At 32.5% G+C, this 26,985-nt stretch overlaps 1 protein-coding gene across 5 annotated transcripts in view; it reads right to left on the bottom strand.

The window, feature by feature from the left end:
- NLG-4 (neuroligin 4) overlaps window positions 1-26,429 on the bottom strand; it is a 230,188-nt gene extending 203,759 nt beyond the window's left edge. For 2 of the 5 annotated variants that reach the window (XM_035873315.2, XM_085659747.1), the window contains exons 1-2: window positions 26,102-26,423; window positions 25,346-25,736 (exon numbers count right to left, since the gene is read on the bottom strand). The gene's annotated coding sequence lies outside the window, so the exon portion shown is untranslated. Of the gene's footprint in view, window positions 1-25,345; window positions 25,737-25,989 lie in introns of all 5 variants that reach the window. The other 3 variants (XM_035873316.2, XM_035873318.2, XM_085659746.1) reach the window with 3 other exon arrangements.
- Between the last annotated feature and the right edge of the window lie 556 nt (window positions 26,430-26,985).

Here is a 26,985-nt window from a genome sequence, read left to right as displayed (position 1 = left end):
AGGAAATTCTTCAAAGAGAATAAATTACAAATATTTAAAATAATGAAACGTTCAAAATGTGAAATGCATGAAAAAGTGAAATCAACGAAGTTAGCAAACTAAATTAGACCATTTTTCAGAAAGAAAGAACCTTAATTGTATAATTCATTCATTCTCGGGATATTTCTACAGCGCCGAGTTAGAAAAGAATAAAGATTTTCGCTTGAATCGGTTTCCTTTCAAAGACTTTCAACGCCGTCGATCTTTCAGACGTCAATGTAAAATATTCAAGACTTACTTCGAGGTCTTGAATCTTTGAGAAAATAGCAAAACAATTTCAACCTTTCGAAGCCAACAAACTAGAATATCCACTTAAACGATGAGGAAACTAGAAGGTCGTCAGAGATTGCCATGAAACGCTCTTCGATCACGCGGTTTCGCTAGAAGCCAAGTAGTGCAAAAGCTATCGGTACATTGGCTTGTCCTTTTCTAGTCATTTACAGAAGACACGACCGCGTCCAGATTAAAGTACTCAAAGCACTTAGACTGTATAAAGAACGTAATCGAACTGGCTTTTGATTACCGTTTTCATAATTACAAATTTATAGTCACCCTTATAAATTTATTCTTTCATTGATATCGAAAAGATTATTTTATAGATCGATTAAATATAATATTTTTTATTCGAATAATATTTAATACATTATATAATATTTTAATTCGATGATAAATTATTGATTCGAAAATATTATTTCAATTTAAAACTTTTAATATTTGAAAGAGAAATATATCGATAATATTTAAAATATATATCGTTTTATAGCTTACCGGAAAGATAAAGCGATATTCTTTAGAATTTTATTTCCCTCTTTCAACGCTCTAACTGTAAAACTTCTTAATATCGTGGAAACAATTTGAAAAACAAAAGGTTTACGTAGCCCCGAGAAAGTATCAAAAACGAAGAGAAGACCACCGTCGAAAGCAATTTGTATTTCGCGAAAATTCATGGCAATACCTATACCCAGACATCTTCCAATCCGAGATCCGTGAATTCCTGAATGTCGGTATGTTAGATCGCGCGGAATACAGCGAAACGAGATGAGAAAGGGGAAACGGATGAAGGAACGTTTCAGGTGGTTCGATGGAAGGCAAAAGAGAAAGGAGGAATAGAAGAAGATGGAGAAGAAGAAAAAGGAGGAGAAGGAGGAGGAGGAGAAGGAGGAGGAGAAGGAGGAGGAGGATGAGGATGAGGATGAGGAGAAGGAGATGAAGGAGAAGTAGGATAGGGTAAAAGTAACGCTAAGGCAATATCACAGTCGACTAGCGCAAGCCATCTCGGCATACTAAGCGAGCCGGAGTGATTTTTAAAACAGAAGAGAAGAACGCCCGCGGGATCTTAAATAACCGTTCCAGTAGCAGCTGTTGGTAGGAGGACAAGAGAGAGGAAGGAGGAATCGTGAGGGCCTGTCTCTCGCGAAGAAATCAAGCTTCTGTGTCGAGGAATCGGGGAGGAAATATTCCGTACGAACGGCCAAGAAGGGGAGAGTGACAGCCCGGGAAATTGGAAAATTGAACTCGAACTCTCCCAGAATCCGTCACTACTGAAACATTTCCACTACACTACGAGTTCTTACTTCTTCGTCTTACGTTACGACGATTTTTGATTCTTCCGAACGTTTGTAATATATTCTTCTCACATAGATCATACTTAATATTTAATAATTTCTTATCGAATTTTTAAAGGATCTAAAGAAATTTTCATTTTTAAGATTTCGTAGATTGTATCTAGTAGAATAAACATAGGCAAATATGTTCCTCGTCTGAATCTTTTGTTGTTATTCTTTACTAAATAATTTATCTGTAACACAGTTCTGTACAATTATCTACTCGTTTAGAAGTAATATGAGAATAAAAGTCATAAATTTTATCATTTCTTTTTTTTTTTTTCTTTATAACTTTCCATTTAAATCGCGACCATTTTATTTATTTGATTAACTTATAAACACATACACACACACATATATATATATATATATATATATATATATATATCAGTACTGTATTATGATCGAGAAAAACGTTCGAAAAATCAGAAATATTTTTAAACTTTTTGCCTTTCATTGTATTGTTTGATACACCCTGTACATTGAATGAACGATGTCTGTTCTTCCCTTCGTTCATATCTTTCCCACTAACCATGAAAATGATGCTCTTTCTATCTCCACCGTTTCCCTCTACATTGATATTCATTGCTCGATAGATACTGGCATTCTATTTTATAATAGCTATTTATACGTACCTTTCAATTCGTACAGGAATATGTTTTATCGATAGCGCGAAAATAGAGTACACGACTGGATCGGAATATCGAATGATCGTCGACGTAAGTTTCAATGACATTCCTATAAAAATCACGTTCCCAAAAATTTTAATGTCACTTTAGTCAATGTCATGCGATTCGAAGCTTACAAAATAAATTATACGATAAGTCTTTTTATTATGAATTATTCTATTTGAACGAATATTCTTTATATAATTTTTAATTTTATACCTGTAATATAGATATCACGAAATATCCTGTTGTCAGTGATGCATTGTAACATTAAAAGGATCACGATGAGATTACCGAAATGAGAATCATCGTCGAAATTCAATGTCGTGAAGCTAATACTTACCTTATTTCTTCGGTGCAATAGGTGGGGAGGGAATGAGGTGATGGAAACTTGAACGGAGTCGTTTTATCGATAGCATCGATTAGCTTTGCTCCTTTTACTCAGTAAAGCGTGCTCGAAGGGTTTCGTGGTAATTATTGGAAAACGTTGTCTAGTACTGTAGATAAGTGACGTAATTAAAGCTACGTGACACTTTTCTTCCTCTCTCTCTCTCTCTTGCTCCCCTTCATTTTCTTTTCCCACAAGTCTCTCTTTCTTTGTCTCCTCTCTCCCTGTCTCTTTATTACTTCATCGGCTACGGAAATCAACTGTGTGATCTTGCGGTACAATAATTGAAAAACTTTATGACGATCAGTCCCTTTCATACTCTCGCGACAATGTTCCCTTTGATAAAAGGGTGATGTAAAAGTTCATTGTAGAAAAGTATTGACGCATTATCGATTCTTGTAATATCATTGCTGATCATTCTTCGAACGTTGTTAAAAACGTTTCATAAAGGGTTTATTGCATTTGCCATTTTCATAAAGCTCGAAGCTTTTAAAATGAGTTCTTCTTTCTTCTTCTTCTTCTTTTATATATTTCTTTTTTTTTTCTTTTTTTTTTTCTTTTTTTTTTCGCCGAGATCCGACAAAAGAACCCCGCACTATTCTTATGAGAAAGTGTCTTTCGAATTTGGCTAATTCTAGAATACGTTATAGTTCTCGTTATTCTGGAACAAATGTTTCAATGGAAATTTGATCCTATAAGCCATTTCCGCGCTGCAAGATATAAAGGGGATCCGTATTAAACGGATCAAAAGTGAAATAAGACTGCTTTAGTTTTTTTTTTTCTCTTTTTTTTTTTACATTTTTCTAAATCGTATATAAAGTATTATATATACGTTCTTTATTATAAACCTTATGCGCGTTCCTTTTCTTGAACTTAACAAAGAATTATTAGATTGAATTTTTTAAGAATTATTAGATTAAATTTTTTTAGTTGAAAATGTTACAAAGAGTTCCGGTAATAATAAAACAATTCTTTATTATTTATTATTTATCACTTATTGTGGAAGGCACATTTTAGTTTGAAATATTTTTTTGAATTCGTCGAAATTCGAAAGGGTGAATTAATTTCTCGAATAACGTGAAAAAGAAAAACCGGCAGCATTGAACGCAACGAAGAAGAAAGAGAGTCAACCCTGAATATAAATTATGCATCGCTCCTTGGACAAAAAAAAAAGGATTCGTATAAGAATTTTCCTCCCGTGCGCTTTTCTTATTCCTTCTTTTTCTCTGCTCTTTCCTTTTCCTACTTTTTAATGAGTCCATGAATTTTCGGTTCGGTGCATTCACGCTAATGCGGTATCAGAGAGAGAGAGAAAGAGAGAGAAAGAGAAAGAAAGAGAGAGAGAGAGAGAAAGAGAGAGAGAGAGAAAATGAAGATGGAGAAGAGAAGAAGGTCCAACGTATACGTTTCGTGTTTTCTCAACGTCGCCGTACTAATAACGCAAAAATTTATACCGTTGCTTCTGGTCTCTCATAGCCTTTCAAAGTAACGTTTTTCTGCATCACAACTTGTTATATTAACGTTGAATCCTGTAAGGTCAGGAAAGAGAGAGAGAGAGAGAGAGAGAGAGAGAGAGAGAGAGAGAGAGAGAGAGAGAGAGGATAATATCCCCCTGATTATTTTGAAAGTAGAAAATTTAAACTACTTTTCGAGATATTCCACTCGGACGGAAAAGCGTTTCGTTAAAAAAGATTACCTGTGTAATTTCTACGATCGAATTATACAAGCAAAACCAACCGCTGTATACCAAGAAACATATAAAGCAAAGATACAGAAATTTACAAATTGAAAAAATTATTTTTATCGTGAAGTTATAATACTACAAAGATAATATATATCTAGGTATATTTATATTTTTATTATTAATGTATGTATATGTAATACGTCATTTTATTCAATAAATTTCAATAATACCAATTGACAAAATTCATACAATTCGGCAAATAGGAATTTTGTTATAAGAATGAAATTTGCGTTACGTTCGTTACGGCAATCTCTTACTCGTATTAAAGCTATCGGTTACATTGGAAATTGTGATTTCGCCGTCTCCAGAACGAGTCTGTCGCATTGAACATTGTTATGTATGATGCTGCTTAATAAATCCAACAGATACAACGTTCGCAATCTGGCCGGCGGACACGTAATCTAGCTTAACGTATGTACCCACTCGATTTTCTCGTACTGCCGCCATGTAAACCCCTCGAACCATCCCTTCCCTAAATCTCTCTTCCTCTCTCTCTCCCTCTCTCTCTCTCCCCCTCTTACTCATCCATTCCCTTTTCACCAATAGCTCTCTCTTTCTCTTTCTCTCTCTCTTTCTCTCTCTCTCTCTCTCTCTTTCCAAGCAAACTGCATACGCGTTGCCTAGAGATATGGATTCGGTCGTGAATATGTGGACCACAATGGATCGCACTTGAAAGTTCCAGTGAAGGTCCACTGGATAGATAGAAGGGCAAAGAGAGTGAGAGAGAGAGGTTCGAGTTCGATAAAATTGACCTCTCGATATTCCAGGCCGCGGTAAGCTCCATATCGTTTCATAAGCGAGCGTTTTGCTCTTCAAAAGAGAGTTTTAAGTTCCGCTGAAAATCTTTTTTCTCTTCTCTCTCTCTCTCTCTCTCTCTCTCTCTTTAATTTTTTTTTTGATGTATTTCTGAGAACGCTCTTCACTTCCTGTACTTCTTGATAACGCTCAAAGGCATACTTTAATTTTGATCTGAAAGATACCTCGAAAGATTTTCATCTTTATTCATTTATAAATCGGCGAATGTATAAATGAATAAAAAAAAAATGTGTTCGAATAAAGAAAAAATAATGTATAATGATTTATCAAGTTAGAATGATATAATATCATTTATCTTATATGACATAGGAATGCGTATATGTGGGAATTAATTATTCAAAATAATGAACAAATTTTGTCGGATATTCCGGAAATGTTAGAAAAATCGTGACAATGAGCATCCTGTGTATAATGTTCACTAGTTAATTTGGAAACTTTTTATTGGAATAATTTTAGTTTTTAAATTTTGGTAAACATCATCCGATTTCATTTCACAATAATTCCGCGCAAATGAGAAAACGTCGGAAAGTGTGATTATTCATACGTATGTATGAATAAAGTTTAAACGAAATTTGTCCTATTATATCGTCTGAAAGTGATAAAAAAAAAAAAAGAAAAAAAAGAAAAAAAGAAAAAAAAAGAACAAGAAAAAAGAAGAAAATGAAAAAAGAAAAAAAAAGAAAAAAAAGTGCAAGAACGGTGGATAATAATAATTATGTGCATTGTTCGGAAGCTTTCTATAGATATGGACTACATTTTCCCGTTGAGTTTTATGGCGAATAGGCGAAAAGGAAACAAAGAATTACCGGTGTAGGACATTAAAAGCTCGGTAGGAATGTTTCGAGCGGAAAAATCTCCTTTTCCGTGGTCAAGGTTGCGGCGATTCGCAGTACCACGAGTTCTTCCGGCCTCATGCTGCTTTCCAATTAGCTTCTAGCAACGTTCAGTTGTGGTTTCACGAGAAACCCTTGGTGCGCACACCTCGAATTTACATTAATCGTTTTGCGACCGTGATTTTTCTCCGTTACAACTTATGTACATAACTACGTTTTTTGATTCGACTGGCGACGACTTTTCTTTCATCCATTTTTTTTTTGCCCTTTCCTCGGTTTCTCTCTTCGTTACTTTATCTACGTTCCAATTTTTCGTCTCTTTTTTTTTCCAACTTAACTAGTAGAAACAGAAATGTATATATGTATATATGTATGAGAGTTCATCTGGTAGCCGACAGTTACTTGTACTATCTGCCTCTGTGCTATCGGTTTGACTTATTTATGACCCTATGTATCCTTTATTTCTTATTATACATACATACATACATACATACATACATGTATTCGTTCTATACATATCCTGCAGATGTAATTTTCAAGAATAATGATTGTACTTATCTATGGTTTTTTTCTATCACTATCCTTGGTAGCAGTTTTTTCTTCTATCATTCTCTCATCGAAATATCAAATTTTCTTTTTATTTCATATTCTCTCTCTCTCTCTCTCTCTCTCTTTCTTTTTTTTTCTCTTCTTGTCTCGATCTCCCTTGTCGCGTCAATGTCGATACATCTCATAGTGCGATTTTTTCACTGCCGTTGACAGATGCCAGAACGTTATCGACCACTCGAAATGCAACAAGGGCAAAACGATAGATAACGTACGCCTAACGACAAAGGAGGAGACATGGATTGGTAAATGCAGATAGTAAAATCGAAAGGGTGGACGTATAAAAAATTACACAGCCAAGGTATGGGTGCGAAACTGTTTCACGTTTTATCACCATATAACTTTGATTCGTCTTCAACAGATATCGTCCATAACTCGATCGTTGCGGTCTTTGAGCGACACGTTTGATTTCTTATAAATAATCGAGATAATATTTTTAATTTACATTTACATGTAAATTCTAACAAAATATATTATACGAATTAATAAAAACATGTAGATTGTGAATATTTATTATTTATCGTCGAACAAATTATTACTATATAAATGTATTATAAATTAGAGTAATATCACAAAAAAATTAGAGTAATATTATATGTGTAAGTGTTGCTTATTTTTTAATATTTAAATTTTCTTACCAGATCAAAAGATCTCAACAATATATTTATAATACAATTTCTTAATATTAAATATATAACAATTGACATGTATATATTTATACAAAATTTTTAATATTACAATCACATTCATTATCGAATTCAATCTTTTATTTTAAAAAAATGATAAGTTAAAAGGAAAACAACGAAACTTTCGATGGAAATGCGGACGTCAATCCGGTCTGTTTCCTATTTCCTGTTAAGCAGCCAAGAAACTAGGTCTTATCTGTAAAATAGGATGATAGGAAAAGAGAAAAAGAGAGAGAAAGAGACTGAGAGAGAAAGAGAGAGAGAGAGAGAGAGACAGAGAGAGAGATTCCGAAACCTCATTTCTTATGGCGGCATTACATAAAGCCGACGGATTTAAAATGTATGAGGTGAGCCACGCGACAAGGACGATATTTTATTCAGAAATCGTAGAATGCCGTCATGAAGCATTAACGTTCGATAATACGGGCGTTCGAGGGCGCGAAACGTTTTTCTTCCCGTAGATGTTCGCGAGGGTTCGCACCCCATTTATTAGTACGGCACGTAAAGTGCGAAGGATTTCTCGTCATGCAGTAACTCCTCGTAATTTTGACTTCGGCTTTAACTCTACCCTAGTATTTTCATTATTCTCTCTCTCTCTCTTTATCTCTCTCTCTCTCTCTCTCTCTCTCTCTCTCTCTCTCTCTCTCTTTCTACCTATCTTATTTTCCCTTCACACTACTCTTCTCCGCCGCAAAAGGACCCTTCATCGAACGTCGGAAGTACATATTAGTCAAAAAGACAATAGGGTTGTTACTTTTACGACTTACGAGATTTTCAAGATTCAAGTTTAACACTTAAAGGATATCACGAATGATATTTCATCACACTCGAAAGAATTTCATTACATTACTATTAAATAAATAGATATCAGGTATTTAAACAAATTTAATGTCTGATAACATTAATATTTTTTTTTTATATTTATTTAGCTTATCAATATCATGTTGTAGATCTAGATCTAAGATTTGTAAAAGGATATACATATATATATATATATATATATATATATATGTATATATATGTATGTATGTATGTATGTATCATTGTATGTATAGTTTCATAGACACCTATTCTCGTATATAATAAAAATATAATTTATTTTAATAATAATAAAATAAAAAATAAAAACTACCAAAGTACGAGGTATTACTTTTATCTCATATTTTTATTATCAGTATCATGTGTAATACTCGATTGGAATGATAATTTACTGTCGATTCGTTTTCGAGAAGGATAGAATTCCCACCCGCAATTCACATTCTATCGATTACGCTCATTCACAACGATCGATCGAAACGATTTAACATCTCATTAGCATACCTAACGCGCATCGGTACATATTCTCTGTAAGCTTCGCTTTTGGCTTTTACTCCAATTCTAAGCGTGTAACGTTGGTAACGAGCTCGGAGTCGCTCGATAGATCGCTATTAAGAATTGTACGAATCGGCGGGATTCTGTGTCTCGCGAAACATTAATTAGCGATCGTTTAACGAACGTGACTGTAAATCACGTAAAAGGAATCGTTCGTTATAACGAATTCGAACATTTTTTTTCTGTATTTCTATGTTTGTTAAATTGAATGCAAAAAGTCCTAAAAAGAATACTGATCTAATTAAAATGTAGAAACAAACATGTATATATATATATATATATATATATATATATATATATATATATACATATATATGTATGTATGCATGTATATCACACTTCCGTTAATTTTAAAAACTGATTCTATAAATAATTCATCTGCATTCGTTTGATTGCAACGGGTTTTATTACTTTTTACGTATAACTTTTACGATGATAACAACGAACGAAGATATACGTAAATGTGTTTAAATGTGTATGATATTGTATCTGTGAGGGTAACTCCTTTAACGTCTACTGATATCTGTCTACGGATGTGCATATCTTCCCACGTAGGTCAGACTATTGCTTAGAGTATGCCCCAAGGTCATATTGCCAAGATTCGAGCGGATATCTCATAAAACCTGTGAGAATCATAATAAAATATATAATATTTGATATATATATATATATATATATATATCTTTTTTATAGTTTTTCTTTCCTCTCTCTCTCTCTCTCTCTCTCTCTCTCTCTCTCTCTTTCTATTACATTTTTATTTTTATTTATATTCATTTGCATATTTTTACGTTTACTTTTTCTTTTTTATTTTTGTCAAATTTAAATACTCGACATAGTGTGTAAAAGAATGTTTGTTAATTTGTTAATTGTTAATGAGATCATTAAAATTTCGTTTAAAAATGAACTCAATTCGAAGAAACGATAACTCGTAAATTTACTTTCGATTAAAAACTTTCTATCATTTTACGAACAACAACTTTTTTTGAACTTGCTTGGAGGATAGAATATGTTTGTAAGAAGTTTGAAAAACGGGACCAATGAGAAGGGACAGTTTCTGAATAGTTTGTTATTTTTAGTTTCAAAAAAGTTAATTACAATGATACGAAACATAAGAAGAAGATTAAAAATAATAATATGAAACTTTTTTGATGAGAGAAATAGAAAATTTAGGAAGAGAGAGAGAGAGAGAGAGAGAGAGAGAGAGAGAGAGAGAGAGATAAGAAAAAATAAGGAGTACAATAGAGAAAAGAGGAAAGAAAAAAAAGATAAGTAAAGAATGGCAAAGAAAGAAAAAGAAAAAGAAAGAGAGAAAGAGAGAGAGAGAGAGAGAGAGAGACAGACAGACAGAAAAAGAGATAGAGAGAGAAGGAGAGAGAGAGAGAGAGAGAGAGACAAAGGGTGGTATGGAGAAAGAGATAGAGAAACTCGAGATACGTTTCCTTGAGCGTGTATAACTTTCTATGCAAATACCATAGTTCCAGGATCGATTTCACGTCCCAACGGAATCTACGTTGCAACGTATAGATACATATACATATACATGAACAGAACTGTGGTGGTCCACCTTCACCGCGTATTCCGCATTACGCTTCATTCCGCTCCCGCGTACACGGAAACTCCAGGCAACATAAATTTAAACAAGAAAAGGACATTTTCGTGGACGAACGCGTTACGTTCATCACCGGTAATGGCAACCTTCTGCTTCTCTTTTCACGGTTTATCGAATCGATTTTCACTTTTAACTGAAAGAAACATTTTATGAGAGAGAGAGAGAGAGAGAGAGAGAGACAGAGACAGAGAGTTATGCTAAAATAAATTGATAGACACATATATCACATAAATATATAATATATTATGAAATTTTACAAGAGAGTAAAGAAGATTGTGTTAAATTGTAGTTTATACAAGATTCGAAGGATTTGATAAGTTTGATATTTTTTTTAATTTCTCAAATTTTCTTAATGTTTGGAAAACAGCTTTTAGTATGATATATATATATATATATATATATATATATATATATATATATACGAAGTATATTGTGTAACGATCAATCTACGTTCACGAAAAATATCATTATCATGATCAATCACAAAAGAAATGTCAGAGAAAGAGCAAAAAAAGTTTGAAATAGTAAGGAATCAGTCAAAGTTAGATTAAAGGATGTAAAATTGTTACACAGTACTGATATATATCTTATTATTATATTGTACATTACGTAAATTTTCAAATTCAATTGACGCTTATTGTTAATATTATATATGCCTTCGAAATTTTTTCTCCGTTATTTCTAAAACTTTTTCTATGTAGATAATTACATATATCAAAATGTCTTCGAAGAATTCATAGAAACACAGAATTAACTTTAGAAATATTATTGAACGAAATGTCGTTTAGATCGGATAGCAAGAAAAGGTAAATTAAAAACGTTGAATCAATGAAATAGTTTTTCATAGTTATAGATGGAAAAACATACACGTACGTACATAGATGTAATAAGTTTACTCCCTTGTTTCTTCTAATTTGAATAGATATATTTATATGTTAGTTTCAAATTGCCAATTTGCCGACGAATGTTCGAACAAGAATGTGGCCTTTGAAAAAAAAAAAAAAAGAAAAAAACTCTACGTTACGTCGCAATGGATAGGAAATAGGACGTAAGAAAAAAGCGTTCCTCTAAATCAACGATAATTACAATGGTAATTACATACCTAGAGTTTTACACAACGAAAGCTTGTACTCATTATCGCATCTCATATTTCCTGTCGAGATTATAATTAGCTACCTTTAAATAAAAGACTTGTTATTTCATTAAATGTTGCATGTACAGTTATCTACCACTAATACGGTTCTACTTTTCTAAAGAACTCCTTTTTGAGTTCTTACTACGTTAAAAATCATTTATGAGATTAAACAATTGTCGTTCGTTAGATAAATTATGATTGATAATCGATAATCGTTAATTATAGAACGATCAATTCAACAGTATAATATCCATGACGTAGAATTTATAAAAGAAATTCTAATAAAAACTAATAATACGTATCTATACCTATAAGATTTCTAATAATATTTTTAACGCATCCTTAATTAATCGAATCTAAAATATAAATGATATATATATATATATATATATATATATATGTATATATTATTATTTTTCAATAAACGATTATCTATAATTATATTCAATTTAATTCAATTACTTTTGTAAATTTATCTTACGTCGTAATCAATCGTTAATTTCATTAATTAAATTTTATTTAAACTTTACAAGTCAAGAGAGTAATGTCGCAAATTATCGTTGGCCATTTTAAAAGATGAAAGAATGAAATTTAGGCCAGAGGCCTAAACATGTCCCTAAGCCGTGTTTTGACCAAGCAGGGCTCGCTACTAGGCCGTTTCTCGACAAAAGAATCCGACCAGGAAAATGTAGGTCGGCATAAGGTGAAAGACCGGACGTGCTCGCGAAAAGATCTTTCTCTCTTTCTCTCTTTTTTTCTCTCTCTGCCTCCTTCATTCTCTCTCTCTCTCTCTCTCTCTTTTTTTTTCTCTCTGCCTCCTTCATTCTCTTTCTCTCTCTCTCTCTCTCTCTCTCTCTCTCTCCCTCTCTCTCTCTCTCTTTCTTTCTCTTTCTCCCATTCTGTAACTCGAGAGAACGCCGGTGGCGCTTATCTCAAGTACGAGAAGCTCCCGGGCCCGTGGAATATGTAGGAAAAAATTATAAAAAATTCTCTCAGTCGTTTTAGGTGCGAACTCGCACGGTCCTGAATGTTTTTACATGTTTGAGCGCTCATTTGTGTTCGCGTTTGTCGTTCGAAAACTCAAAATCCTAATTATACTTGGTCGAGAACCTCGACTAACAGCGACATTGCCCATTTACATCTCGATGGTCTTATTGTAAATTAAAACGAGAAACAGACGAACGAAGTAGAGACGAGGAAAGAAAAAGAAAAGAAAAAGGAAAAAAAAAAGAAAAAAACCGGAAGGAAAAAAGAATACTAATTACGATCTGTTAAAGAGAAGAACGTTAACCATAGTGATTTGCAAAATTATTTACTAACTCTCGTCTCTTACTTATCGCTTTAATTTTCTTATTTGTAACATCATGTATTTTACTCCAAACAGATAGAACGTAATATATTTTTCATCTTATACAATATACACGATATATACTCGAAGGAATAACGTGAAACCGTACATGTTTGATTATTCATTTCCAGAGAGAAAGAGAGAGAGAGAGAGAGAGAGAAAGAGAGAAAGAGAGAGTTTTACTTTATAATATATAAAAAAGTACAACAAGGATCGAAACATATTAATGTGTTTATAATAGTGAATGTTTTAATTAAAAGCATACAAGTTCTTTTTCTTTCGTCTTATTCTTCTGTTTTTCACGATTGAGTATTTCCTGTTTTGAAAATAGAAAAATAGATAAATAATCGATGAGTTTATTAGTGTAATTTGATGAAACGTCATTCGGTTACGTTTTATGTTAACGTTGTGTTGAAAATTTACGTAACGTTGCAAAAGGAATGTGGCATATACGATAAATAACGTTACCGAGTTCCACGTGTGCGCGGATTATACATATAATACAATATTTGCTAGAGACTTTCCAATTTATTTCGGCCGTTATAGCGTAACGTCAATCGAACATTAAATATTTGAGTTAACGAATCAATCTCCCCAGCTCTTTTTGTCATCATTTTTTTTTCTTTATGTATAATAATAACAACAACAATAGAAATAATAATAATAATAATAATAATAATAATAATAATAATAATAATAATAATAAAAATAACAATAACAACAATAACAAAGAGAAATATGAATGGAAAGAATATTATGAAAATAATCGCGATTCTAATTAGTTTTCTATTGTACGTAAACAAATTTTCGAAGTTTTTGCAATGTGAGTTGTTGATTTATGTTACTATTATTATTATAATAACTAACGATTTTATATAAATAATTATTTGTAATAAAATATATCCAAGAGAAATATATTTCGTCGATTTAATCAAATGGTTAAAAGTTCATTTGAATAATGGACAACCCTTTCATAAAACTCTCTCTCTCTTTCTCTCTCTCTCTCTTTCTCTCTCTCTCTCTTTTCGTTTAGCAACTTTCCAAGCGAATTCTAAGCAATGTTATCCGAACTGACATACCATTGAGAATCAAGAACAAAGGATTATTTCTGAACGAAATTCCTCTGTCTGTCCACGAAGTTTACTCTCTCTTTCGATAACTTTACGAAAGTTTCGATCGAACGAATGGGGCTGAGCTCTCATTCGCGTTCAATTTTAAGCTTCACTATCGTTCCATTTGAATATCGTTTCTTAAGAATCCCATTATAATATTTAACAACATTTCAACTGACAATGATTTATTTACTTATTCTACTAATGATTATTTAATTCTCTTTTATATACATAATTAGATATATATTTTGAATGTTCTATTTTAAACGATCTATCGAGGTGGCACTGAAATTATTAAAACTATTAATAAATTATTTAATTATTAAACATAATTATAAATACATAACTATTATATATATATATATATATATATATATATATATACGTATATGTATCATATAATAATGTGAGAGAAAATGCTTCGGGTAAAAATTGAAGAGTATCAAATAATACTAACGTGTTTGTATTTTTTATGAATACAGTCATCGAAGTTCGATGGTTAATCTAAAAATTTGAACGAGAGGTATATGGCGATAAAAAAAAAAGAAAAAAAAAAAAAAAAAAAAAATTCGCAAAATTCAAACGCTTTTTGACTTCTCAAGCTTTCGATTTACATTTCAAATATTATTTTATTCGCTTGACTGAATATTCCCTCTCCCTTGTCCCTCGGTTACCTCCCTTCTATCTGTTATTTAAAACGGCAGACAAAATATTTCGATTAAAAAATTTTATATAGTTCCAATTCAACGTTTCAACGTTGCAAAGTTGCGTTTGTGTGTCCCTTCATTTTAACGCAAGCCAGTGCCCTCTTTACCTCAACCAACCAACCAACACACTCTTACCTTCGTCCGAGAGTGCCAACACTTCGGCGTTTATTCGCCAATGAGATTAGCGTTAATTGAATACTGGCAGAAGGGCAGCCTCCGTTCATCGTTTACCTTTGCTTAACGCGTGCTCCACGTATCTGTCCGTGCGAATCTACTACGTACCAGGTCCTTCTCGAATCATCGACAACTTCCTCCAACATGTATCGATTTACCCTCATGAGTCTCGTTCCTATATCCGCGAGCGATAGACCAAACGATAGAATTCCACGGAACGTTCTAACGAAATGTGATTAGGTGTATTTTCCCATCTCCTTGTACCTTTGTATGCATATGTTCGTTTCGGACATCGGTCTATGTCCATTGACATTTTCTTGATAAATTATAATATTAGTTTTTATCATACCAACGATAATATATAAATATAAACTAGGTAATCAATTTTTTATTAACAGTATAATTAAAAAAAAAAAAATATAAAAAAGAAAAAAAGAAAAAAAACATAGTAAAGATTCTTAATTTAGTGTCAAGATTAAAAGTACAATAAAATAATTACGTTTCATTTTGCGTTACACCTTTTCTTGTATAAATTGTCACGTTGAACTAGTTCTGTTGTATTATTATTTGCATTAATTTAATAACAAAATATATATATATATATATATATATATATGTATTACATTTTATTTGATTAGCTTGTATCAATTATTTTGAACTGTATCGTTAATTGGATAGTTAAAATATTGATTCGAGTACATGAGAGATGACAGCGTTCGAGTTCCTCTCGATCGATTAAAAAACCACCGAGTAGGATGTATTCTCAAGACCATCTCGAGTAAAAGTTAAACTCTCGTGGGATCTCTTTCGAGATTCCTGTTCGTCACAAGGCGTTGAAATAGAGTGCAAAGATAACATCGTGCCCGCGAGCATTATGATATGAACGAGCTGCTCGATCGTTGCAACGCGATACGATTCATACGGCATCGGAGCGAAGGAAGCAGGTGAAGAGATTTATCTTCTCGAGACTTACAAATGTCTTCTCCTGTCGCTCTTTCTCTCTCCCTTCCCTTCTTACTGTCACACTCTCTCTCTTTCTCTCTCTCTCTCTCTTTTTCTTTCTCTCTCTCTCTTTCTCTTTTTCTCTTTCTTGACACTTATTTACAAAATGATAACATAAGTGTTAACTCCTTTAAAACTGTTCTTACGACATCGTATTCTTATAAATATTGCGAATATCAATCAATAATATCATTAAATTAATCTAAATAAATAGTCGATATTTCCTTTTCCATCCTTAATTATATTTTTCTTCATTAATTTTTCTTCCTAGACTGTAAACTGTTCCATTTTATTAGTATTATATATTTGATTCATTGGTACATTAAATTATCACTATTATATGTATTAACAAATGTAATATACATGATGAATCAAATTGGATAAATGTAAATATATTTAGAGAGAGAGAGAAAGGGAGAGAAAGAGAGAGAAAGAGAGAGAGAGAGAGAGAAAGAGATTATTTTTGGTAATAAAAAAATAAAACTTTTCAAGAGACATATATATTAATTTAAAGATATTAATGTAGTAGTAAAAACATGTTACCCTAAGGACATATTTATTTCTCAAAATATGGATAATTTTTTATTATATATCTTGAAATGGAATTTTACATTTTATAAAAAAGAAGTAAAGTAGATAAAAACAAGTTTTAAAAGTTTTCATAATTATGTCGAATAATCATACTTTTATATGTTTCTCAACTTTCACTTTTAAATCTACACCAAAAAAAAAAATGAAAAAAAAAGAGGACGATAACTCGAAAACTGCTCGATATAGTTTTTTCCTCATCAGTATAAAGGAAGTCAAGAGATATCGAGGGATGTGAAGGGATGTTACAGAGATATCATCATTGGGACGTTTCCTGAACGCCCTCGAAAATCACGAAGTCCGATGCTAATGTCCTGATACGACATCTAAGGCCACCAGACGACAGGCTAGATATCCCTGGTATCTCCTTGGATGTGGAGAAGACATCTTGAGAAAGGGTAAAGGGGAGAAAAGGGAGATTGCTTACCACATGGCAGCCTAGAAGCAGCATGCGTCTCGATTTCTTGTCCGTACGATGTACGAATTTATCTGTGATTGTGAGAACGGTTAAGCCCCATGAGAATCGGAACGGTGACATAAGTTATTGGTTTCGAGGAGAAAAAAAAACAAAAAAAAAAAAAAAAAGAGGAAAGAAAAAAATTATTAACGATCATCACGAACAAACATGTTTTTCTTCTACGTTTTTACGTTATTACGTTATATTCCAAGAGCATATTCCATATGTAATTTCGATTAATCATTATTTTTAATTAATATATTAATAAACGTACGTGACAGCACGAACGAATATCGACAAATATCTGGGATATAAAATGAGTGTGAAAAAAGAAAAAAAAAAGAAAAAAAACAAGAAAAAAATAAATAAATGAAAACAACCTTATTATTTGTCTCGCATTTTTTTATGAATGATTGTAAAAAAACCACACGATTATATTGTCATTTAACAGATTATAAAATATTGTAATAATGGTAATAATATCGTAAGATCTGGAATCATTACATATGTAAAAACGTAGATAAAAAGAAGTTCTCTTCTATGAAAGCATTCTTATCGATGGGTCATTCAAACGCGAGCTCGAAGTTGGCCAAAGCCGCATTTGCTCACTTCGTCAAGTGCTGATAGAAAAGATACGATCCGGCCGTAACGTCGTTGATCTTTTCGAGGTTACGACGGTTCTCGATAATAAGAGAAGCACATGGACTCGATTTCGAGAGAAATCCAATCGCTTTACTAGAAGGGTAGGAAAGAGAATCGAGTTTGGAGTAGCACGGACAATGATTGCCACCTCTACTTTGCTTTCCCACCCCTTCTTTCCTTTTTCTCGACTATTGCGATCACCCCTTGAAACACCTCACGGGGTGCGAGGATTCAAGCCAAGATTGGTTCAGAAGTAAAAACGATTTCGTGGCTCCGCCACGTGTATTGGCAAGATAATACAAAGGTCGATTCGCGATATAAAAGAACATTACATTTTCTTTCACCGTTTCTTCTTCTTCTTCTTTTCTCCTATTTGTCTTTCTATTTCTCTTTCTCTCTCTCTCTCTCTCTCTCTCTCTCTCTCGCTTTCTCTCTTTCTCTCTCTCTCGCTTTCTCTATCTCTTTTTCTTTTTTTTTACTTGGAAACATTAAATTGTTTGTTAACATATGTTCAAACTTTTATCAACTTACGATTAGAACGATTGATTAGAACGATCATAATGCACATATATACATATAAAGAAAATATTTATATTTCTTTATATATAATAAATATTCGAAAAACTTTTATAAATGAAATAAATTCGAAGAAGTACACGAAGTTCTGCTTGTAAATTGGAACTCATCCTATCGACGGCAAAATCGTTTTTCTAGTCCAGCACTGCTGCCCATCTACTTTCCTTTTTTTCCTATTCTATTTCATTTGGTTAATGGTATTTCTCGTAAAAAAAAAAGAAAAAAAAAAAAAAGAAAAAAGGGAAGGAAAGAAAATTCGCGAAACTCACTCGCGCGAAACGCTTTTGTGTAAAGCGGCTTAATCCAATCAACGAGCGAACAACGAGACGAACCATGCCGGTTCGCGCGTAGGCATCGGATCGTTCAAATATTGATAAATCGAATTATGAAACTTATTCGACGTATCCGTGGCTCGTATAGCCGATAAACCGTTCTCTCTACGACGAAAGAGAATAACGATTGGACACGAGCTTTCGCTCTAATGAATATCGTCGAGTTCGAAATCCGTTTTCCCATTAAACGTGGATTGCGTCTTTTAAAAATTCATTACGCAAATTAATCGGCTCGATTCACTAGTAATTAGTGATTTTACTTTGCGAACGATCACATTAAAGGCGATATTGTGTCGTACTAATGATTACACGATTGTCCGTTCGATTACGTGAAATAGTTAAATATTGCCTTTGTAATAAATACATTACAAATATTATTTGTATATTGGAAATATACAAATATAAATAATATATATATATAAATAATTATAATAGATATAAATATTATTTTTATATTTATAATATATATATATATATATGAAGCTATATTTTTTGTACATCTGTATAAACGTATAACTTTAATCACTTTATTGAAATAAAGTTATTCCTCGATTTTAAATAGAATTACATCAAATTTCAGATTTTTCTATACGTATGTAATTTAATATTTTTAATATAAGAATATAGCGTAACATTACGTTTGACATTACTCGAATTTCATACGTATAAATTATCCTTTTATTATAAAAATTAATTCTAAACGGACGTCACCGAAAGTAATATGTTAAAAAATGTATTTATATTAATTTATGTATAGTCCTGTTGAATCATTGAAACGTCAACAAATTTCAAATTGAATGTCCCCGTTGTCTTCCAGTTGTCCGATCGATATTTCACAGCTTGTATGACCTCATAAAAGTACGCTGAAAGATCGATGGCCGGTACGCCGTGTCCGCGGACGATTATTGTACAAATAATAACGGTCGAAAAAATGGTCCATCGTGCGAATTGATAGAGAAAAAGAGAGAAGGAGAGGGAGAGACAATGAGAGAAAGAGAAAGAGAGAAAAGATGACAGAATGCTACCAAAATATATGACCGGAAAGAATGAGAGGATAACATTTTATTCGTTATATTTTTTTTAAATTAAATGTTTTTAGCGTTTTTATTAAGAGAATAATTGAAGATATTATGTTAATTTTTAATTTTACACAGAAGGATTTCGCGATTGTTTAGATTTATAACAAAAAAAGAAAAGAAAAAGAAATCAATTATTAATAAGCGCCAAATTCAATTGACGAAGGAACTATCATCATATCACGGTATATTATAAACAAAAATTAAATATTAAACAATTGTTTTAAAATTTTTAGTCAAAGAAGGAAAAAAAAGTTTCACTTTTCGGTGCCGTGTTACGAACTATTATAGTTAAAAGTTTCGTTAGAAGTAAAGCGCAGAAGTGAAGCTGTTGAATTCTAACGAGGTTTTATTCGTTGTGATATAATGATTACAAAGTTCGTTATAAAAATAAAAAATTTCTAAAAAATAATTGAAAGAAAAGAAAAATAAAATGTATTTGATTTTTCTAATATATAAATTTATTTTCGTAGAAACGCATAATGTTCGTACATACATAAATAATCGACCAAGTGAAATTGACATTCGATGAGAGAATAACGATTAACGAATAAAGTATTTGTCACTGGTAACAACAAATATATCAACGAAAATTTTTGAAAGAATAGAAATAATTTCGATTTCATAGAGATATCAATCACGGTATAATTCATATTATGCTAATTATTTTCTTAAACTGACAATCTCACGTATATTAAACCAGAAAGTTATAATCGGGATTCTGGGTGACATCTAATCCCTTCATTATAATATACGCAACGTTATTAGAAACTAATTATAAGAGACACGTCAACTAGAGAAATATCGTTGGTCGACAAAACATGAATTTTGTACTGCGTGTATACGAGATCAAAATTCGAGAGTATTAAAGTCGAATGTGATTTTGGGTTTGTTAACGAACAAATCCTATCAAGGAAATGACTCGCTAAAACCGTGACTCATACCATACGTACATATATACATACATAAATACATACATACATAAATACATACATACATATATACTTACATACATATATATATATATATGGACACATTCACTTGTGTATGTATGTGTGTATATATGTATGTACGTAAACAAATTTACAAAATTAACAGTTGGTTCTATCATTTATATATGTATGTACGTCGCTATAATAAGAGAATAAATGAAAATTTTAATTTTCATTCGCAATTGATGAACGTAATAAATTGTTACTAATAAAATTCGTCGATCCTTAGAAATTCAATCGAGGAAGCTCAATATGAATTTTTTTTTGCTTTACTTCGGACCATTTTAAAACCACAATAAAGAGATTTCGAGTTATCGTTGATTTTTTTCTTTTCTTAATTTTTTTTCCTTCCTTTTTTCATTTCAACGTTAGCATGTCTATGTAAAACATACATTTGTCAAAGAAATTGTATTGAGATCGTATATATTTCTCGAAAGAATAAAATTTATCTGTAAAATTCGTAACGGTTCAATGTTCCTTATATCTTCTTACGTATATTCGAAGGCAAATCTCAAGAAAGTAGATCTCGCGAAATGATAAAAACGCCATGCTTCTTCGGTAAAGTATGCATCCATTTGATAGTCACAGATATCTTCGTGCTCGTATAAATTTGAGAGATCGGCCCTCTCATTCACACTCGCTCTGAATTGGGTGGAGCATCAGAAGATCCGTACCGAGGATTGGACGACTCGAAAGGCACAAGTTTTGATGAAATACGTTCCCTCGAAGTAGAAACGCAAAGTAGGAAGTCTCCTTGAACGCGGCCACGAATAACGACTGAATATAGGCCACGAGTGAAGGGAAAATGATGAAGATATCCCACATTTACGTGATAATGTCTATATACATCGATATTTTATATCCCTTTTCTCCTAGATATACGACTTCTTTTTTTTTTTCTACAACTTAAAGAAGAAAGTACAAATATTTTAATCGTCAATTAGAAAGGGACTCATAGGTATATGCATCTATATGTTCCAATGTTACAATGTAAAATTATTAATAAATAATATCACTTTTCGTAAATATATGAAAATTATGATATATATATATATATATCATAATTTATTTCAAACATACGCACGGAAATAAATATACGTAAGTATATAAAAGTATATATTGATCAGATTATTATCAATTTATTTTCAATATCTTTATTGCGAAAATATTTATTATAAAAATCATATAGAAATAATTTTTTTACTTATTTCTCTGTTTCCATTTTTCCTTTTTAAATTTATCTGTAAAACTGAATCATGGTTTAAATTGAATGAATGAAAATATTAGAAACATTTAATTCGTATTATCAATCGATATAATTCTACAAATAATATAATAAAAGTGAAAGTGAATAAAATTAAAGTTCTACAGATATGGACCAACTGGCTCAAATAACCGAATCCTATCAGTCGCCGCACGTACAGATATATGTGAGAGTATCATGTGATCGCTTTGTAAAGGATTCCCTATGATTTGTCCTTTGTTCAAAAACGAAGTATTTTATCGAACGAAAGAAAATACAATTCTCTACATCGACATACATACATACATATATACATACATATATATATATATATATATATATATATATATACATATATACATAAATATATATACATACGAAATTCGTGAATATTCTTATTGTATTTTACAGCAAAGAGAAGATATAATCGGAAAATGAAAAAAGAATATGCAAAGTATGTAAAAACTAATGGCTTTTTTGTTTTCTTAAAAAAAAAAAAAGAAAAAGAAAGAAAAGAAAGAAAAATAAAAAAGAGAAAAAAATAATCCTTTTGATAAAAGTAAGGAAACTTTATTTTGAACTTTCGACTTATTTTTATATGTAATATCACTAGATTCTTGGTTATACTACTAGTTATAAACCAACCTGTGTATGTGTGTGTGTGTGTGTGTATGTATGTATGTATATGTGTCTATAACATGTGTCTATAATTCTTTTCTCAAGTTCGTTTTTCCATAATCATAGTTCGAGCAACTTTATTCTCTTCCGTTGCCACTAGCATCGTCGCCCACTTCTGCTCCTGTCACCTATTTTTCGATGTATATTACTTCCCTCGTGATTCGTTTTAAAACATCCAACTCCTAAGGAATATGTTGAATGAATGTTCAATTACGTTTTCGATCATATTATACGGAATTTATAAAGTCACTTTGGCGAATATAATCACTTGAGACAGCATCAAAGATATCTAAAGCATCATCGTTATTTCATGAAATATTGAAGAAGAAGATGAGAGGTCTGATATTACCTGATAGAGAAGTAAGTGGTAAAGACTATTATGGATCAGATACGTACTTTATCGCAAAGTTTTTACAACTTTTTTACGACGCATAAAATGAAATTTAATCTCGAAATATTGAAAATTTGAAAAAATTCTCTTTGAAGAAAACGACAAGTTAGATGTATTATTTTACAATTAAAAATGATTTAATAATAAATTGAAATTATTCAAAGGAGTATTATATTCAGACTCATTGCTAAATGATAAGGTTTATTATAAACGTATTTAATCACATAACATTCGAATAGTATTTGAAATATAGAAAAAATATATTAAAATCTATACCATATTCGTATTTTCTAGATTTACGTATTTGTGAGATATAAGTGTTACCAAGGTGATTACAACATTTGATTTCTAATCCCTTGAAATTAATCGTAATATTTTACTTGGATGAATAACCAATCATTAAGGTAACATTCGGATATTCGATGATAACATCGTTAGAACGCACATCGATTTTCCGTTCTGATTGCTCACGGTAGAACGACCGAGGTAGTTTGGTGTCCAAGCAACGTCGAGGTCACCGACTACGATATCTTGGACGCGTTTACGTTTCATAATTTCCGATGTGTGAACTCGATATCGATTTCCTTTAGCAGAACTAACCCAGACCTTTAGGATACTCTCGTTTTATCGAGATACGACTACGTTAAGTTCGTTGTGTTATGCTCTCTCCCTCTCTCTCTCTCTCTCTTTCTTTCTTTTCGTTGCCTCCTATTGACTCAGTTTTTACTTTTTCAATAGCAACGGCAAAAGTGTGTTGTGCCGACTTGATAGAAAAACTTCAAAAGTCTGATTGAAAAATAAAAAGAAAGAGAAAATTAGTTTAGCAATTCAAACGACAACAGTGGAAAGTAAAATCGCGTTTTATGTTTGGTAACATTCTGACCATATTTGGTACAAGTTCCAACCACATTCCGAACATTCGTCATTTTTCAATTTTAATTTTTCTTATAGTAGAGATCGATATAATCATAAATTGTATTTAATAGTCTAACGACAAGATCTGTCACGATAAAGTCATATCTTCATTAATCGAACGATTAAAGATAGATGTTTCGAGATATCGCAATTTCACGTCTCACTCGAGCCCAATGTATACCGCAGATCGATCGGAAACTCTGCTTTCATTAGATTCTAATTAAAACCAGCTGTAACTTCTCTGTACATTGAATTCAGTTTACTTCAACCCTTATCATAAGACTAAATTCTGAATTATTTGCATGATTGTTCATTAACAATTGGTGTATCAAGATTTTTCTTCAAAATTAACATAACTGACGCGTAAATCGTGTACCGACATAACGCACGATGTCTGCGATCACGTACGCGTAAATTTTCTTGCTGATTTATGCAAATTATTGGTACGTCCGAGGTTAACATACCACGCCGTATGATCGTGAAATGTTTCTGCGTAATATCCAGAGCCGTACGGGTGTACGCGCGTGTACAGAATAGAAGGATTTCATTAGCATCCACGATTAATTTTCAATAACGCTACCTGATCGCTAACAGTCGAAATAATACAGTAGAAGTAACATTGTGTAAGTGGGCTAACGAGAAATTCATTCCCCGATTTGAAATACATGTATGTGATTCTTTTTTTTTTTAATTTGTACGAAAGAAAATCTATTAGATTTTGTTTCAAAAATAATCATTACGAAAAGAGGATTGTACGTTCTAACAATGTAGGATTTACAACAAATTTCAAAATTAAGTTAATCATGTTAAATATTTAAGTCATTTTACACATTATCCATTATATTTCGTAGCGTTTGATAATTCATAGAATAATTTCACAATGTTCAACGTTACATTTATATTTTTGCTTGAAGCTTACAGAATCGTAAAACAATAATCTAGAAATATTCGAATAAGAATGATACATCGAAAAGAATGTTTTAAATCTTCCATATAAAACTAGTCTTCATAGATCCATTAAAAAAAAAAAAAAAAAAGAAAGAAAAAAAAAACAACAATAATAATTTGTTTGTAAGATTAAAACTATTAATTTATATGTTTAATGTTGTTAAATATTTTTACAAAGTCGAAATGGCCAAGATGTTTTTTTTTTTGTAAAAAATTCCATAATTTTGTAATGTCGTCGAATAATAACATTAACACAGTGACATGAATGGTTTTTTAATGAATTAAAATTTCGTTAGATGCGTGGGGGAAAAAAAAGGGAGAGTAGAGTAGCGAAGGTCATGGGAAGATCAGGTGTTAGGTCCGACTTTTATGACACGAAAATCAGTTTCCACGCGGACTCGCTGAAAGTTTCAACGGAAACGAGCCCCGACGGTCGTATCCATCACTGTCGTCGGCCTCGTTGCATTAAGCATAGACGACACAGAACGATAAATTCCGAACATTTTCTTTCGCATTTCCCATAGATCATAATTTGCGAGTTGAGTCTGGTTAATCCCACCGCGAGTTAAAATGATCAAGTATGGTTAACACGAAAACAGTAAAGAAAAAAGAAAAAACAACAAAAAAGAAAAAAAAAGAAATTAAAGAATAGAAGAAAAACTCACCTGTTAGATAATTACGATGATCCGCTAACGATGTCCTCTTAATTTTAAACTCATGAGATTTAAAAATCACGCGCCTCGTCCTGTAACTTGCATCATCACTATGATCGGTATCACAAACACCAGTATCACTACTACCACAACCACCAATAGCGACAAAGACGACGATGACACTAAACGAGATTGGAACAACACTCGCGAACATTCACAGATCGATCTTTACACATCCAACGATGAGATAACAATCATCATGATAACACAATCACCGTTCGCTTGTATGTAAAATCCATAAAACAGGCACCTCTCAAGTCTCCTCGTAGTGTTCCAAAAGAAATCCTCGTTCATAAATCGACAAGTTCGATGCACAGTTCGTCGATCTAAAAAAGCGATAGAGCTGAAAAAAGAAAATACGTTCAAGGTTCCTTTAATCGTTTCAGTCTCGTCCGATCTATCGTAGTTTTATACACGTGAACGAGTCTCGTTTTGAGACAGACTTTCTTTCTCTCTAACAGAAAAAGAAAGAGAAAGAGAAAGAGAGAGAGAGAGAGAGAGAGAGAGAGAAAGAGGAAGAGAGAGAGAGGGAGAGAGAGAGAAAGAGAGAAAAGTAAAGAAGTGATCAGGCTCTCCTCAGCGATTTATCAACACACACGTGACGACACGAGCTAGAACACATAGGAGAGCACTAATATATTTTCACGCACGAATATCACGCACGGAAACACGCGATGAACGTCAAATGTAAAATGAGAAAGAAGATACCTATGATATAGGCATAGATCAAACAGTAGTATCCGCGTATACGTGTAAAATATACAACAGTGTATACGGAATGAATGAACGAGTGAACAACGAATGAATAGACAGACGAAGATAACAAGAGTGAGAACGAGAGTGACTGAGTGAATAAGTGAGTGAATGACTGAGTGAGTGAGTAAGTGACTGAGTGAGTGAGTAAGTGAGTGAGTAAGAGAGAGAGTATGAGAGAGAAAAAGAGAGAGAGAGAGAAAGAGAGAGAGGAGGGAGGACCAAGAAAAGGAGCGGCACAAGCGAGCCCGAACGGCGCCTCGAAGCTTGCGAGACGAACTACGGCACCGGAATGAAAAGCTCCGCAAGCTCTCGCGCACCGCGACGCCAGAGACTCCACTGGCCACCCCCGTTCGACAACGCCCCCCACCCCTTTCTCCACCTATCGTGCCGAGCGCGCCACGGTCGATTCTGCGGCTTACACTTCGGCCGGCGTGCGTGTTCGCTGGACCAGGGACGCTGTGAGAATCCTGACGAGATACGTGATACGTACGATAGAACCAATGCTCAATGCGAAAACTTCGAGCCTCTGCATGACGAGATTACTTTCATCGCGTGACGTGTAGGTACGCTCTCGTTTCCTTTGATTATTTTCTATTCTCTTCCTCTTTCTCTCTCTCTCTCTCTCTCTCTCTCTCTCCCTCTCTCTATTTCACCTTTTTCTTTCTTTTACTTCAGCTAACGTGATTTTCTTTTTTCATTCTCGTTAGGATAGTATATATATATATATATATATATATATATATATGTTCGTAATATATGTTCGTGAGATCAAGAACGAGAACTTTTTTCCTTCTTCTTTCTTTGTACTTATTTTTAATTTTTCTCTTTCTCTCTCT

Source organism: Vespa mandarinia, chromosome 10 (assembly GCF_050613455.1).
Source record: "Vespa mandarinia isolate Hongniang chromosome 10, ASM5061345v1, whole genome shotgun sequence".
NCBI lineage: Eukaryota > Metazoa > Arthropoda > Insecta > Hymenoptera > Vespidae > Vespa > Vespa mandarinia.
The sequence above is the reverse complement of the archived record's forward strand: the minus strand, read 5'-3'. Positions and strand labels throughout refer to the sequence as shown.